We start from the raw sequence: 14,413 nt of genomic DNA, 5'->3' as shown, positions 1-14,413 counted from the left end.
ACGGCAAACACGAGACATGAAAAAGAATAAATCTACACGTGCTTAGACCACCTAGTATGACTACTAGGACTATACCAAGCCAAAAAGCGTGCCGCTGTCACCCCCTCCTTGTCGACGATGGGAAAATCTTTGTTTTACACAGTCGAGAAGTCATTGTGCTAAGGCCCCACATGCCGAGACGTTGAATAGAATGTAGATGCTAGTTTACGAAAGCAAGTATCGATAATACGTGTGTATCTCCATACTTATATTTCTTCTCTTATAAAATACCGAGTTGGTGATGATGGTACGTGTGCCATCTTGCAATATAGACCGTATGATCTATATCTGACGGATGGAAATTAAACTAAAAGATACCCACACCCCTCTCCACATTTGCAGAAAAGGCCTTCCCTCGTTCATCCTTATCTCCAACAAACCTCATTGTTGAGCAATTAAGAAAGGAAGCCTCTGGAACAAACTGGCCTGGTGGCCGCTGTCGGCGTCGTCAATCCCCATGCCTCCGCTCAGTCCCCCACCAACCACCACCACACCCCACTCCTCTTCACCTTATCTCATATTTCTCGAGATATCATTAGTTTTTACACATGGGATTACTCCCGCAAGGGTCAATCACAACAAGTGTTTTATAAAAAAATGCATCTTGATGTTTCGTGCAATGCACGGATCTTGCTAGTACTCCTAAACAAGACTAAGTTGGTGATGCTGGTGTGTCTGCCATCCGTCGTTTCTGACCATTAGATCTACATCTAATGATTGTGAGGTAAGTTGTTGCCTTTTCTCACCAACATCCCACTTGTCTACCAATTTGCAGAAAAACCCATAATTAGTATCTTAAAACCAACCACATCCCTCCCTGACCTCACCAAAACAGCCCAAGGAATATATTCTAATTGAAACATAATATATCTCTAGTGACATATGTATATCAAAATTAGAGTATTTTGTACCAAGTTTGTGAATAAGTATTATTCTAATTATGATTCGTTGCAACGGACATGAACATTGCTAGTATTTCCAACCATGCATTTTTTCCTAGTATTCCATAGTTTCGAGTTTTCATCAAGATATTAGTCACTCATGGTTGATATTTACTTTCAATCATGTACACATATGCGCTATGTAACTAGCCCTGCTTATTGGCTTCCAAAGCTTAACTTCCACTCCTACTTACAATATGTAGAGTATTTAACAAAAAACTACCACTTTCAACCAGCCCTAGGAAGAATCTATTGTACAAAAAATAGCAAAAACATACCCAAAATTTCTTAATCCACGCCAAAAACTACTACCTAGTACTCCTACCAATTAGGTTCGTTTAAACCCATTTATGACAGGGTTGGCCCAAACGTCCGTGCTGACGAGGCAGCTTAAACCAACAAATTTTGTTTGACCGTTGACACGAGGGACCCACATCCGACCTTCTATCCTGTTATTCCCTCTCAAATTATTATTTTTCCTGAACATTACTTCAAACAGTACTGATGCATGTTCGTCGGTGGCGCCGGTGATGCGCGAGTTGGCCGCCGCTCTGCCGGACGGGCCGGACGCCGCACTGGCCTCTATGCGGGTTGGCAGGCTGGCCCTGTTGGAAATATGCCCTAGAGGCAATAATAAATGGATTATTATTATATTTACTTGTTCATGATAATTGTCTTTTATTCATGCTATAATTGTATTCTCCGGAAATCATAATACACGTGTGAATACATAGACCACAATACGTCCCTAGTAAGCCTCTAGTTGACTAGCTCGTTGGTCAACAGATAGTCATGGTTTCCTGACTATGGACATTAGATGTCATTGACAACGGGATCATGTCATTAGGAGAATGACGTGATGGACAAGACCCAATCCTAAGCATAGCACAAGATCGTGTAGTTCGTTTTGCTAGAGCTTTTCCAATGTCAAGTATCTCTTCCTTAGACCATGAGATCGTGTAACTCCCGGATACCGTAGAAGTGCTTTGGGTGTACCAAACGTCACAACGTAACTGGGTGACTATAAAGGTGCACTACAGGTATCTCCGAAAGTGTCTGTTGGGTTGACACGGATCGAGACTGGGATTTGTCACTCCGGATTACGGAGAGGTATCACTGGGCCCACTCGGTAGTGCATCATCATAATGAGCTCAAAGTGACCAAGTGTCTGGTCATGGGATCATGCATTACGGTACGAGTAAAGTGACTTGCCGGTAACGAGACTGAACGAGGTATTGGGATACCGACGATCGAGTCTCGGGCAAGTAACATACCGTCTGACAAAGGGAATAGTATACAGGGTTGTTTGAATCCTCGACATCGTGGTTCATCCGATGAGATCATCGAGGAGCATGTGGGAGCCAACATGGGTATCCAGATCCTGCTGTTGGTTATTGACCGGAGAACCGTCTCGGTCATGTCTGCATGTCTCCCGAACCCGTAGGGTCTACACACTTAAGGTTCGGTGACGCTAGGGTTATAAGGAAGACTTGTATGTAATTACCGAATGTTGTTCGGAGTACTAAATGAGATCCCGTACGTCACGAGGAGTTCCGGAAGGGTCCGGAGGTGAAGATTTATATATGGGAAGTTGTCATACGGACACCAGAAAGTTTCGGGGACATATCGGTATTGTACCGGGGCCACCGGAAGGGTTCCGGGGGTCCACCGGGAGGGGCCACCCCTCTTGGTGGGCCACATGGGCCGCGTGGGGCAGGGTACCAGCCCCTGGAGGGCTGGGCGCCCCCCCTTGGGCCCATGCGCCTAGGGTTGGGGGGAACCCTAGTGGGGGCGCACCCCCCTTGCTTGGGGGGCAAGCCCCCCTCCCTGGCCGCCGCCCCCCTCTAGATCTCATCTAGAGGGGGCCGGCCCCCTTCCCCCTTCCCCTATAAATAGAGGGGCGAGGGGAGGGCTGAACACCTGATCCAAGGCGCAGCCCCTCCCCTCCCCAACACCTCTCCTCCTCTGTTGAGCGCTTGGCAAAGCCCTGTCGGAGTACTGCCTCTCCACCATCATCACGCCGTCGTGCTGCTGCTGGAGCCTTCTTCCTCAACCTCTCCTTCCCCCTTGCTGGATCAACAAGGAGGAGACGTCGTCCGTACCGTACGTGTGTTGAACGCGGAGGTGTTGTCCGTTCAGCACTTGGTCATCAGTGATTTGAATCACGGCGAGTACGACTCCATCATCACCGTTCCCTTGAACGCTTCCGCACGCGATCTACAAGTGGTATGTAGATGCAATCTCTCTCCCATGACTCGTTGCTTAGATGAACTCATAGATGGATCTTGGTGAAACCGTAGGAAAAATTTTAATTTTCTGCAACGTTCCCCAACAGTGGCATCATGAGCTAGGTCTATGCGTAGTTCTCTATTGCACGAGTAGAACACAATTTTGTTGTGGGCGTAGATCTTGTCAACTTGCTTGCCGCTACTAGTCTTTTCTTGCTTCAGCGGTATTGTGGGATGAAGCGGCCCGGACCGACCTTACATGTACGCTTACGTGAGACAGGTTCCACCGACTGACATGCACTAGTTGCATAAGGTGGCTAGCGGGTGTCTGTCTCTCCTACTTTAGTTGGAGCGGATTAGATGAAAAGGGTCCTTATGAAGGGTAAATAGAAGTTGACAAAATCACGTTGTGGTTATTCGTAGGTAAGAAAATGTTCTTACTAGAACCCAATAGCAGCCACATAAAAGATGCAACAACAATTAGAGGACGTCTAACTTGTTTTTGCAGCAATTGTCATGTGATGTGATATGGCCAGAAGTTGTGATGAATGATGAATGATATATTGTGATGTATGAGATCATGTTCTTGTAATAGGAATCACGACTTGCATGTCAATGAGTATGACAACCGGCAGGAGCCATAGGAGTTGTCTTTATTTTTTGTATGACCTGCGTGTCATTGAAGAACGCCATGTAAATTACTTTACTTTATTGCTAAACGCGTTAGCCATAGAAGTAGAAGTAGTCGCTGGCATGACAACTTCATGAGACACAATGAAGGAGATCATGATGATGGAGATCATGGTGTCATGCCGGTGACGAAGATGATCATGGAGCCTCGAAGATGGAGATCAAAGGAGCTATATGATATTGGCCATATCATGTCACTACTATATAATTGCATGTGATGTTTATTATGTTTTATGCATCTTGTTTACTTAGAACGGCGGTAGTAAATAAGATGATCCCTTATAATAATTTCAAGAAAGTGTTCCCCCTAACTATGCACCGTTGCTAAAGTTCGTCGTTTCAAAGCACCACGTGATGATCGGGTGTGATAGATCCTTACGTTCACATACAACGGGTGTAAGACAGATTTACACATGCAGAACACTTAGGGTTAACTTGACGAGCCTAGCATGTACAGACATGGCCTTGGAACATAGAGACCGAAAGGTCGAACATGAGTCGTATGGAAGATACGATCAACATGGAGATGTTCACCGATGATGACTAGTCCGTCTCACGTGATGATCGGACACGGCCTAGTCGACTCGGATCGTGTAACACTTAGATGACTAGAGGGATGTCTAATCTGAGTGGGAGTTCATTAAATAATTTGATTAGATGAACTTAATTATCATGAACTTAGTCTAAAACTTTTGCAAAATATGTCTTGTAGATCAAATGGCCAACGCTCATGTCAACATGAACTTCAACGCGTTCCTAGAGAAAACCAAGCTGAAAGATGATGGCAGCAACTATTCGGACTGGGTCCGGAACCTGAGGATCATCCTCATAGCAGCCAAGAAAGACTATGTCCTAGATGCACCACTAGGTGAAGCACCCATCCCAGAGAACCAAGACGTTATGAACACTTGGCAATCACGTGCTGATGATTACTCCCTCGTTCAGTGCGGCATGCTTTACAGCTTAGAACCGGGGCTCCAAAAGCGTTTTGAGAAGCACAGAGCATATGAGATGTTTGAGGAGCTGAAAATGGTTTTCCAAGCTCATGCCCGGGTCGAGAGATATGAAGTCTCCGACAAGTTCTATAGTTGTAAGATGGAGGAAAACTGTTCTGTCAGTGAGCACATACTCAAAATGTCTGGGTTGCACAACCGCCTGTCCCAGTTGGAGATCAACCTCCCAGAAGAGGCGGTCATTGACAGAATCCTTCAGTCGCTCCCACCAAGCTACAAGAGCTTTGTGTTGAACTACAATATGCAGGGGATGGTGAAGACCATTCCTGAAGTATTCTCAATGCTGAAGTCAGCAGAGGTTGAAATCAAGAAAGAACATCAAGTGTTGATGGTCAATAAGACCACTAAGTTCAAAAAGGGCAAGGGTAAGAAGAACTTCAAGAAGGATGGCAAAGATGTTGCCGCGCCCGGTAAGCAGGTTGCCGGGAAGAAGTCAAAGAATGGACCCAAGCCTGAAACTGAGTGCTTTTATTGCAAGGGGAAGGGTCGCTGGAAGCGGAACTGCCCCAAATACTTAGCGGACAAGAAGGCCGGCAACACTAAAGGTATATTTGATATACATGTAATTGATGTGTACCTTACCAGTACTCGTAGTAACTCCTGGGTATTTGATACCGGTGCCGTTGCTCACATTTGCAACTCACAGCAGGAGCTGCGGAATAAGCGGAGACTGGCGAAGGACGAGGTGACGATGCGCGTCGGGAATGGTTCCAAGGTCGATGTGATCGCCGTCGGCACGCTACCTCTACATTTACCTACGGGATTAGTTTTAAACCTCAATAATTGTTATTTAGTGCCAAGTTTGAGCATGAACATTGTATCTGGATCTCGTTTGATACGAGATGGCTACTCATTTAAATCCGAGAATAATGGTTGTTCTATTTATATGAGAGATATGTTTTATGGTCATGCCCCGATGGTCAATGGTTTATTCTTAATGAATCTCGAACGTAATGTTACACATATTCATAGTGTGAATACCAAAAGATGTAAAGTTGATAAAGATAGTCCCACATACTTGTGGCACTACCGCCTTGGTCACATTGGTGTCAAGCGCATGAAGAAGCTCCATGCTGATGGACTTTTAGAGTCTCTAGATTATGAATCATTTGACACATGCGAACCATGCCTCATGGGAAAAATGACCAAGACCCCGTTCTCCGGAACAATGGAGCGAGCAACCAACTTGTTGGAAATCATACATACCGATGTGTGCGGTCCAATGAGCGTTGAGGCTCGTGGAGGATATCGTTATGTTCTCACTCTCACTGATGACTTGAGTAGATATGGGTATGTCGACTTGATGAAACACAAGTCTGAGACCTTTGAAAAGTTCAAGGAATTTCAGAATGAAGTAGAGAATCAACGTGACCGAAAGATAAAGTTCTTACGATCGGATCGTGGAGGAGAATATTTAAGTCACGAATTTGGTACACACTTAAGAAAATTTGGAATCGTTTCACAACTCACGCCGCCTGGAACACCTCAGCGTAACGGTGTGTCCGAACATCGTAATCGCACTCTATTGGATATGGTGCGATCTATGATGTCTCTTACCGATTTACCGCTATCATTTTGGGGATATGCTCTAGAGACAGCTACATTCACTTTAAATAGGGCACCGTCTAAATCCGTTGAGACGACACCGTATGAATTATGGTTTGGGAAGAAACCTAAGATGTCGTTTCTAAAAGTTTGGGGATGCGATGCTTATGTCAAGAAACTTCAACTTGAAAAGCTCGAACCCAAGTCGGAAAAATGCGTCTTCATAGGATACCCTAAGGAAACCATTGGGTATACCTTCTACTTAAGATCCGAGGGCAAGATCTTTGTTCGGATCCTTTCTGGAAAAAGAGTTTCTCTCGAAAGGAGTAAGTGGGAGGAAAGTAGAACTCGATGAAGTACTACCTCTTGAACCGGAAAGTAGTGCAGCTCAGGAAAACGTTCCTGTGGTGCCTACACCGACTGGAGAGGAAATTAATGATGATGATCAAGGTACTTCTGATCAAGTTGCTACTAAACTTCGTAGGTCCACAAGGACACGTTCCGCACCAGAGTGGTATGGCAACCCTGTCCTGAAAATCATGTTGTCAGACAACGGTGAACCTTCGAACTATGAAGAAGCGATGGCGGGCCCAGATTCCAACAAATGGCTAGAATCCATGAAATCCGAGATAGAATCCATGTATGAAAACAAAGTATGGACTTTGACTGACTTGCCCGATGATCGGCGAGCGATAGAAAACAAATGGATCTTTAAGAAGAAGACGGACGCGGATGGTAATGTCACCATCTATAAAGCTCGACTTGTCGCTAAGGGTTATCGGCAAGTTCAAGGAATTGACTACGATGAGACTTTCTCTCCTATAGCGAAGCTTAAGTCCGTCTGAATCATGTTAGCAATTGTCGCATACTATGATTATGAGATATGGCAGATGGGTGTCAAAACGGCATTCCTTAACGGGCATCTTAAGGAAGAACTGTATATGATGCAGCTGGAGGGTTTTGTCGATCCTAAGAATGCTAACAAAGTGTGCAAGCTCCAGCGATCCATTTATGGGCTGGTGCAAGCATCTCGGAGTTAGAACATTCGTTTTGATGAGGATATCAAAGCGTTTGGGTTTATGCAGACTTACGGAGAAGCCTGCGTTTACAAGAAAGTGAGTGGGAGCTCTGTAGCATTTCTCATATTATATGTAGATGACATACTTTTGATGGGAAATGATATAGAATTCTTGGACAGCATTAAGGCCTACTTGAATAAGTGTTTTTCAATGAAGTACCTTGGAGAAGCTGCTTACATATTAGGCATCAAGATTTATAGGGATAGATCGAGACGCCTCATAGGTCTTTCACAAAGCACATACCTTGATAAGATTTTGAAGAAGTTCAAAATGGATCAATCCAAGAAAGGGTTCTTGCCTGTACTGCAAGGTGTGAGATTGAGCTCGGCTCAATGCCCGACCATGGCAAAAGATAAAGAAGAGATGAGCGTCATCCCCTATGCCTCAGCCATAGAATCTATTATGTATGCCATGCTGTGTACCAGACCTGATGTAAACCTTGCCGTAAGTTTGGTAGGAAGGTACCAAAGTATTCCCGGCAAGGAACACTGTACAGCGGTCAAGAATATCGTGAAGTACCTGAAAAGGACAAAGGACATGTTTCTCGTTTATGGAGGTGACGAAGAGCTCGTCGTAAAGGGTTACGTTGATGCTAGCTTCGACACAGATCTCGATGACTCTAAGTCACAAACCGGATACGTGTATATGTCGAATGGTGGAGCAGTAAGCTGGTGCAGCTGCAAGCAGAGCGTCGTGGCGGGATCTACATGTGAAGCGGAGTACATGGCAGCCTCGGAGGCAGCACATGAAGCAATTTGGGTGAAGGAGTTCATCACCGACCTAGGAGTCATACCCAATGCGTCGGGGCCGATCAAACTCTTCTGTGACAACACTGGAGCTATTGCCCTTGCCAAGGAGCCCAGGTTTCACAAGAAGACCAAGAACATCAAGCGTCGCTTCAACTCCATCCGTGAAAATGTTCAAGATGGAGACATAGATATTTGGAAAGTACATACGGATCTGAATGTCGCAGATCCGTTGACTAAACCTCTCTCACGAGCAAAACATGATCAACACCAGAACTCTATGGGTGTTCGATTCATCACAACGTAACTAGATTATTGACTCTAGTGCAAGTGGGAGACTGTTGGAAATATGCCCTAGAGGCAATAATAAATGGATTATTATTATATTTCCTTGTTCATGATAATTGTCTTTTATTCATGCTATAATTGTATTATCTGGAAATCGTAATACACGTGTGAATACATAGACCACAATACGTCCCTAGTAAGCCTCTAGTTGACTAGCTCGTTGGTCAACAGATAGTCATGGTTTCCTGACTATGGACATTAGATGTCATTGACAACGGGATCACGTCATTAGGAGAATGACGTGATGGACAAGACCCAATCCTCAGCATAGCACAAGATCGTGTAGTTCGTTTGCTAGAGCTTTTCCAATGTCAAGTATCTCTTCCTTAGACCATGAGATCGTGTAACTCCCGGATACCGTAGAAGTGCTTTGGGTGTACCAAACGTCACAACGTAACTGGGTGACTATAAAGGTGCACTACAGGTATCTCCGAAAGTGTCTGTTGGGTTGACACGGATCGAGACTGGGATTTGTCACTCCGGATTACGGAGAGGTATCACTGGGCCCACTCGGTAGTGCATCATCATAATGAGCTCAAAGTGACCAAGTGTCTGGTCACGGGATCATGCATTACGGTACGAGTAAAGTGACTTGCCGGTAACGAGACTGAACGAGGTATTGGGATACCGACGATCGAGTCTCGGGCAAGTAACATACCGTCTGACAAAGGGAATAGTATACGGGGTTGTTTGAATCCTCGACATCGTGGTTCATCCGATGAGATCATCAAGGAGCATGTGGGAGCCAACATGGGTATCCAGATCCCTCTGTTGGTTATTGACCGGAGAACCGTCTCGGTCATGTCTGCATGTCTCCCGAACTCGTAGGGTCTACACACTTAAGGTTCGGTGACGCTAGGGTTATAAGGAAGACTTGTATGTGATTACCGAATGTTGTTCGGAGTCCCGGATGAGATCCCGGACGTCACGAGGAGTTCCGGAAGGGTCCGGAGGTGAAGATTTATATATGGGAAGTTGTCATACGGACACGGAAAGTTTCGGGGACATATCGGTATTGTACCGGGGCCACCGGAAGGGTTCCGGTGGTCCACCGGGAGGGGCCACCCCTCTTGGTGGGCCACATGGGCCGCGTGGGGCAGGGCACCAGCCCCTGGAGGGCTGGGTGCCCCCCCCCCTTGGGCCCATGCGCCTAGGGTTGGGGGGGAACCCAAGTGGGGGCGCACCCCCCTTGCTTGGGGGGCAAGCCCCCCTCCCTGGCCGCCGCCCCCCTCTAGATCTCATCTAGAGGGTGCCGGCCCCCTTCCCCCTTCCCCTATAAATAGAGGGGTGGGGGGAGGGCTAAACACCTGATCCAAGGCGCAGCCCCTCCCCTCCCCAACACCTCTCCTCCTCCGTTGAGCGCTTGGTGAAGCCCTGTCGGAGTACTGCCTCTCCACCATCATCACGCCGTCGTGCTGCTGCTGGAGCCTTCTTCCTCAACCTCTCCTTCCCCCTTGCTGGATCAAGAAGGAGGAGACGTCGGCCATACCATACGTGTGTTGAACGTGGAGGTGCTATCCGTTCAACACTTGGTCATCGGTGATTTGAATCACGGCGAGTACGACTCCATCATCACCGTTCCCTTGAATGCTTCCGCACGCGATCTACAAGTGGTATGTAGATGCAATCTCTCTCCCATGACTCGTTGCTTAGATGAACTCATAGATGGATCTTGGTGAAACCATAGGAAAAATTTCAATTTTCTGCAACGTTCCCCAACAGGACCGAGCGTGACTCACGAGCGAGCAAGCCACCGCGGTGGCCTTCGCTCGATCCAGATGGCTGGCCTTAGTGCGGCGCGCGCGAGCAAGCCACCGCGCTGCCATGCCAATCTAGCTAGCAAACCTTGCAGACAAGAAGTTGGACGGAGCTATCTTGGCTAGCTAGCGGCCGCGAGCGCCGGATGGAGCTGGCATCCGGGCTGCCGCAACATGGGCTCCGCACAGCCGGCGGTTTTGACCTCGCCTTCTGCCGGCGGCGGTAGCTGCGTCCCATGGCCGAGGATGACTAGGTGGACGAGCCGGAGGTAGGAGGTCACACGAGGATTTTTGTTGGTAAGAGCATGTACAATGGTTGATAAGGTAGTCTTATCTTAAGTCTGCCACGTATGCAAGTGGTAGTAGTTTCTTGGCATTTTAGTGGTTTCTTGCATTATAGGGGTTTCTTGTAAGGAACAATGTACGTACTACTAGCGACAAAAGGCGATTCTAGGTTGTGTTGTACTCCAACGAGTACTACTAGTGGTTGCGGGAGTGTATACTCGTTTTGTGGGTTCGATCCTGGCCGAATGCACGGCGGCCTTTTTTTTAAATAGTACTACTACACTTCGCTGCGAGCCAATATTTTACACGGGTAGTTTGAGTTTTGAAGTCAAACGAATGTGCGGCCCCACAATCTGGGTGCACTGGATAGCCTAGCCACGTGAATGGGTTTTCCTTCCTAGCATCACGTGGCTCGCGTGCTTGCCCTAGCCGCACCTCGCTTGCAGCTTCCTCATCAGCTAGTAGCATATTTAAAACTAGCGCCTCCCAATTAAGCCTGAGGAGCCGGAAAAGCCTGGCGGGGCATTGGGAACTATGCAATATGGCTCTGCACATAAAGTGCTCTACTACTACTCTGTAGCTTGTGGCGTTGCACGCATGGACTTCACTCCATTATCGGCTCTACTATAAAAGAAATTCCTATTGACGTTTTTTTAAACGGAGGCAAAAGCTTTGCTTCATCTCTTCATAAAGAAGGAACTACTAACAAAGTTCGACGAGATCCATTACACCTCCACAAATGGAAGCGAAAAGCCTAGCCTCGCTGTATCAAATAACTCAAATGTTCTGTCCCCACAGTAATCGTCGCTGATAAACAAGCTGCTAGTGTGTGCATGAGAGGAGCGGCTGAGTAGGCCAGCTACGTTAGAGGAGCGGCTGAATAGAGCACCGAGAGTACCCACTAGGCCACTACACAGGTGTACTTTCTCTGCATTGATAGTACAGTGATGGTTCTAGAGAACAGTAGTACCCTCCACTTCCAACTGTAGCTCCTTGGCCCTGAGATTCAAGAGTTCAAAACTGGTGCACTATACTAGAACTAGACAAGAAGTACAGTACATCGCACTACTAGTTGAGAAAAGTAGTACTAGTACTGCTACAGTACGAGTACATACTCCTCTGTCACATAATGTAAGACGTTTTTTGACACTAGTTGGCATGTACAAAAAATGGCAAAAACATACCCAAAATTTCTTAATCCACGCCAAAAAGTAATACCTAGTGCCAAAAATTTCTTACTAGTGCTATTATTTACAGTATAATGCAATCCCATAACATTCCATAATGCTAGTACTAGTAGTAAATAATAGCCTCACCCCTTCACTGAGGAACGATCTACAGTTGGAAGGGACGAGGCCCTGCGGTTACTACGCTCTTATCTCCTTCTTGCCAGTTCCCCTCCCCCCGAAGAGAAGGCAGTTCATCGCTGCTCCCATGGATTCGCCAGGCGGTTCTCCTCCTCATCTGGGCTGGGAGACCTTGGACGATGATCCTCTGGGAGAAATCGCACGCCGCTCCGACGTCCTCACCGCCGCAAGACTCAGTGCTTCTTGCACCAACTTTTTCAAGACGCTGCTTAAACAGGCTTGGGAAAAGGCCATGCTTGTTGGTCTTCCATGCGTCCTCGGGGAGAAGGTTCTTCTATGGGACAATCCTTCGAACAGTCCACCGCTCCCTGGCCCTGGTTGCACGTTGACTCCACTAGAGTTGCCGACGTTGAGAGGTAGTCGGATTTTGTCCGATGAGCAGGTCAGTAATGGAGTTCGATCATGTAGTACTTAGTTATTCCATTTCCATCCCATAATTTCTCCGCTGCCCATCGTCTTATATATAGGTTTGGGTTGGTGCCAATGAAGATTGGCTTGCATACCTCCGGCCGGATACCACCATCATTTTGCACAACATCCACAGCAGTGCGGCTGTTCCGGTAGACCCCTTCTCCACCATTGGGATCGGCCTTCTGGACTGGCTGGGCTTGAATACGTATGATGATGCCTACATGAGATTGAAGAAGATAGCAATTGCACGCCCGCCGACAAAGCGACGCGGCTACGACGATTACTATCTCATTGTGGTGTTCGACATAAGGATTGCCATCAATGCAAGAGGCAGTAACGGCAAAGGCCAGCGCATGTTGGCGGCGGCAGATTTGTACCCCTACACGTTCGAAGACGATGTGCGCCATCTAGGCTGCATCTTCGCGGTGACAAGCCAGGGGACTTGTTTCATCTGGTTGCCATCCTACGGTACGGGAGATTACAAACGGAATGCACAAACCATCATTTGCATCCCTAACGGTACTCCATTATTTTGCAAGGACTAGTCATCCCCCGATCAAAATAAGATCACCGATCCTGGATGTGCATTTGCATCCGCGATTCAGTCTAACCTGGAACCTTGTGGCTGACTTTGGCATATTGGGATCAACTATCTTAGTAGTCATTACCCATGGTACCACTAATGTGCAACATGGTCACACGATCTACCATGATCGGACCGTCACCATCTACCCAGGTATTCCATTTTTTAACCCTCTCGCCTTCTCTTTCATTGTTGTACTAGTAGTATACTTAGTAGTACTAGTAGGAGTACTTTTTACCTTGGAGGACGCGTATAGCTAGCTAGGCCCTTGAAGACTTGAACCCACTAGCTGCCACCATTTTTGTTTTTCCATGTCTTACTATCTCATCCATGTAGCCAAGAGTGTGGCTATATATAATAAGCCGGTTATTTTACTTCCTCTATACTGGAGTAGTACTATTTGCTGCACAGTATTACTGACCGCCATATTTCAGCACAACATTATTATGCATGGACCTTGACTATGTACGTCACCATGTGTCCAGATCTGGGATGCCGCGTGTACCAGATGAACGGCGCCGAGTTCGACCCCGTGATGCTATGTGGGTGCTGAGGAACACTCTTGGAGAGTAATCGCTTTTCATCAGGGACAGCTACCCCATTGTGAAGCGGATGCCACCTTCTATGCACGACACGGAAGGCCTGCCGTTCATGAAGCATGGTTGTGTCTTCATTGCGCACCGCCGGATGAACGACATGCTGGGACACGCTATCCCTAATTTATGCCGCTTCAACTTGGATGAGTCTCCATAATGTGGAACCGGACTAGAAAGATGCGACAATGATTCCCGTTGCCCACCGCTATGGATCGTGCCATCCATGAAGAACACCGGGGACTGGAACCTGGAGGAGGACATGTAGCCCGTCTATAACGTGTAAGTGGAGTACGGTAATTGTGAACGGTAGCACTGTGAATATATGTGGACTAGTCGTGCACAAATTTATCACATGAATTGGAGATGAACTTGTGTGGCATACTGGCATTTGTCCTTTAGAATTTCTTACTATTAAATGTGTTATGCGTACGTGAAACTTGTGTGGTTGTTGCACGGGCTCCAACATGCTCTTTGAGAAAAAAAGGTGGCACAACTTTGGATATACGTGACGTGGCCGCTGTTGGGGAACGTTGCAGAAAATTAAAAAAATTCTATGCTTCACCAAGATCAATCTATGGAGTCATATTGCAACGAGAGAGGAGTGCATCTACATACCCTTGTAGCTCGCGAGCGGAAGCGTTCAAGAGAACGGGGTTGAGGGAGTCGTACTTGTCGTGATCCAAATCACCGGAGATCCTAGTGCCGAACGGACGGCACCTCCGCATTCAACACATGTACGGTTGGGAAGACGTCTCCTCCTTCTTGATCCAGCAAGGGGAGGGAGA

The sequence above is a fragment of the Triticum dicoccoides genome, chromosome 3B, assembly GCF_002162155.2.
Source record: "Triticum dicoccoides isolate Atlit2015 ecotype Zavitan chromosome 3B, WEW_v2.0, whole genome shotgun sequence".
Lineage (NCBI taxonomy): Eukaryota > Viridiplantae > Streptophyta > Magnoliopsida > Poales > Poaceae > Triticum > Triticum dicoccoides.
The sequence above is the reverse complement of the archived record's forward strand: the minus strand, read 5'-3'. Positions refer to the sequence as shown.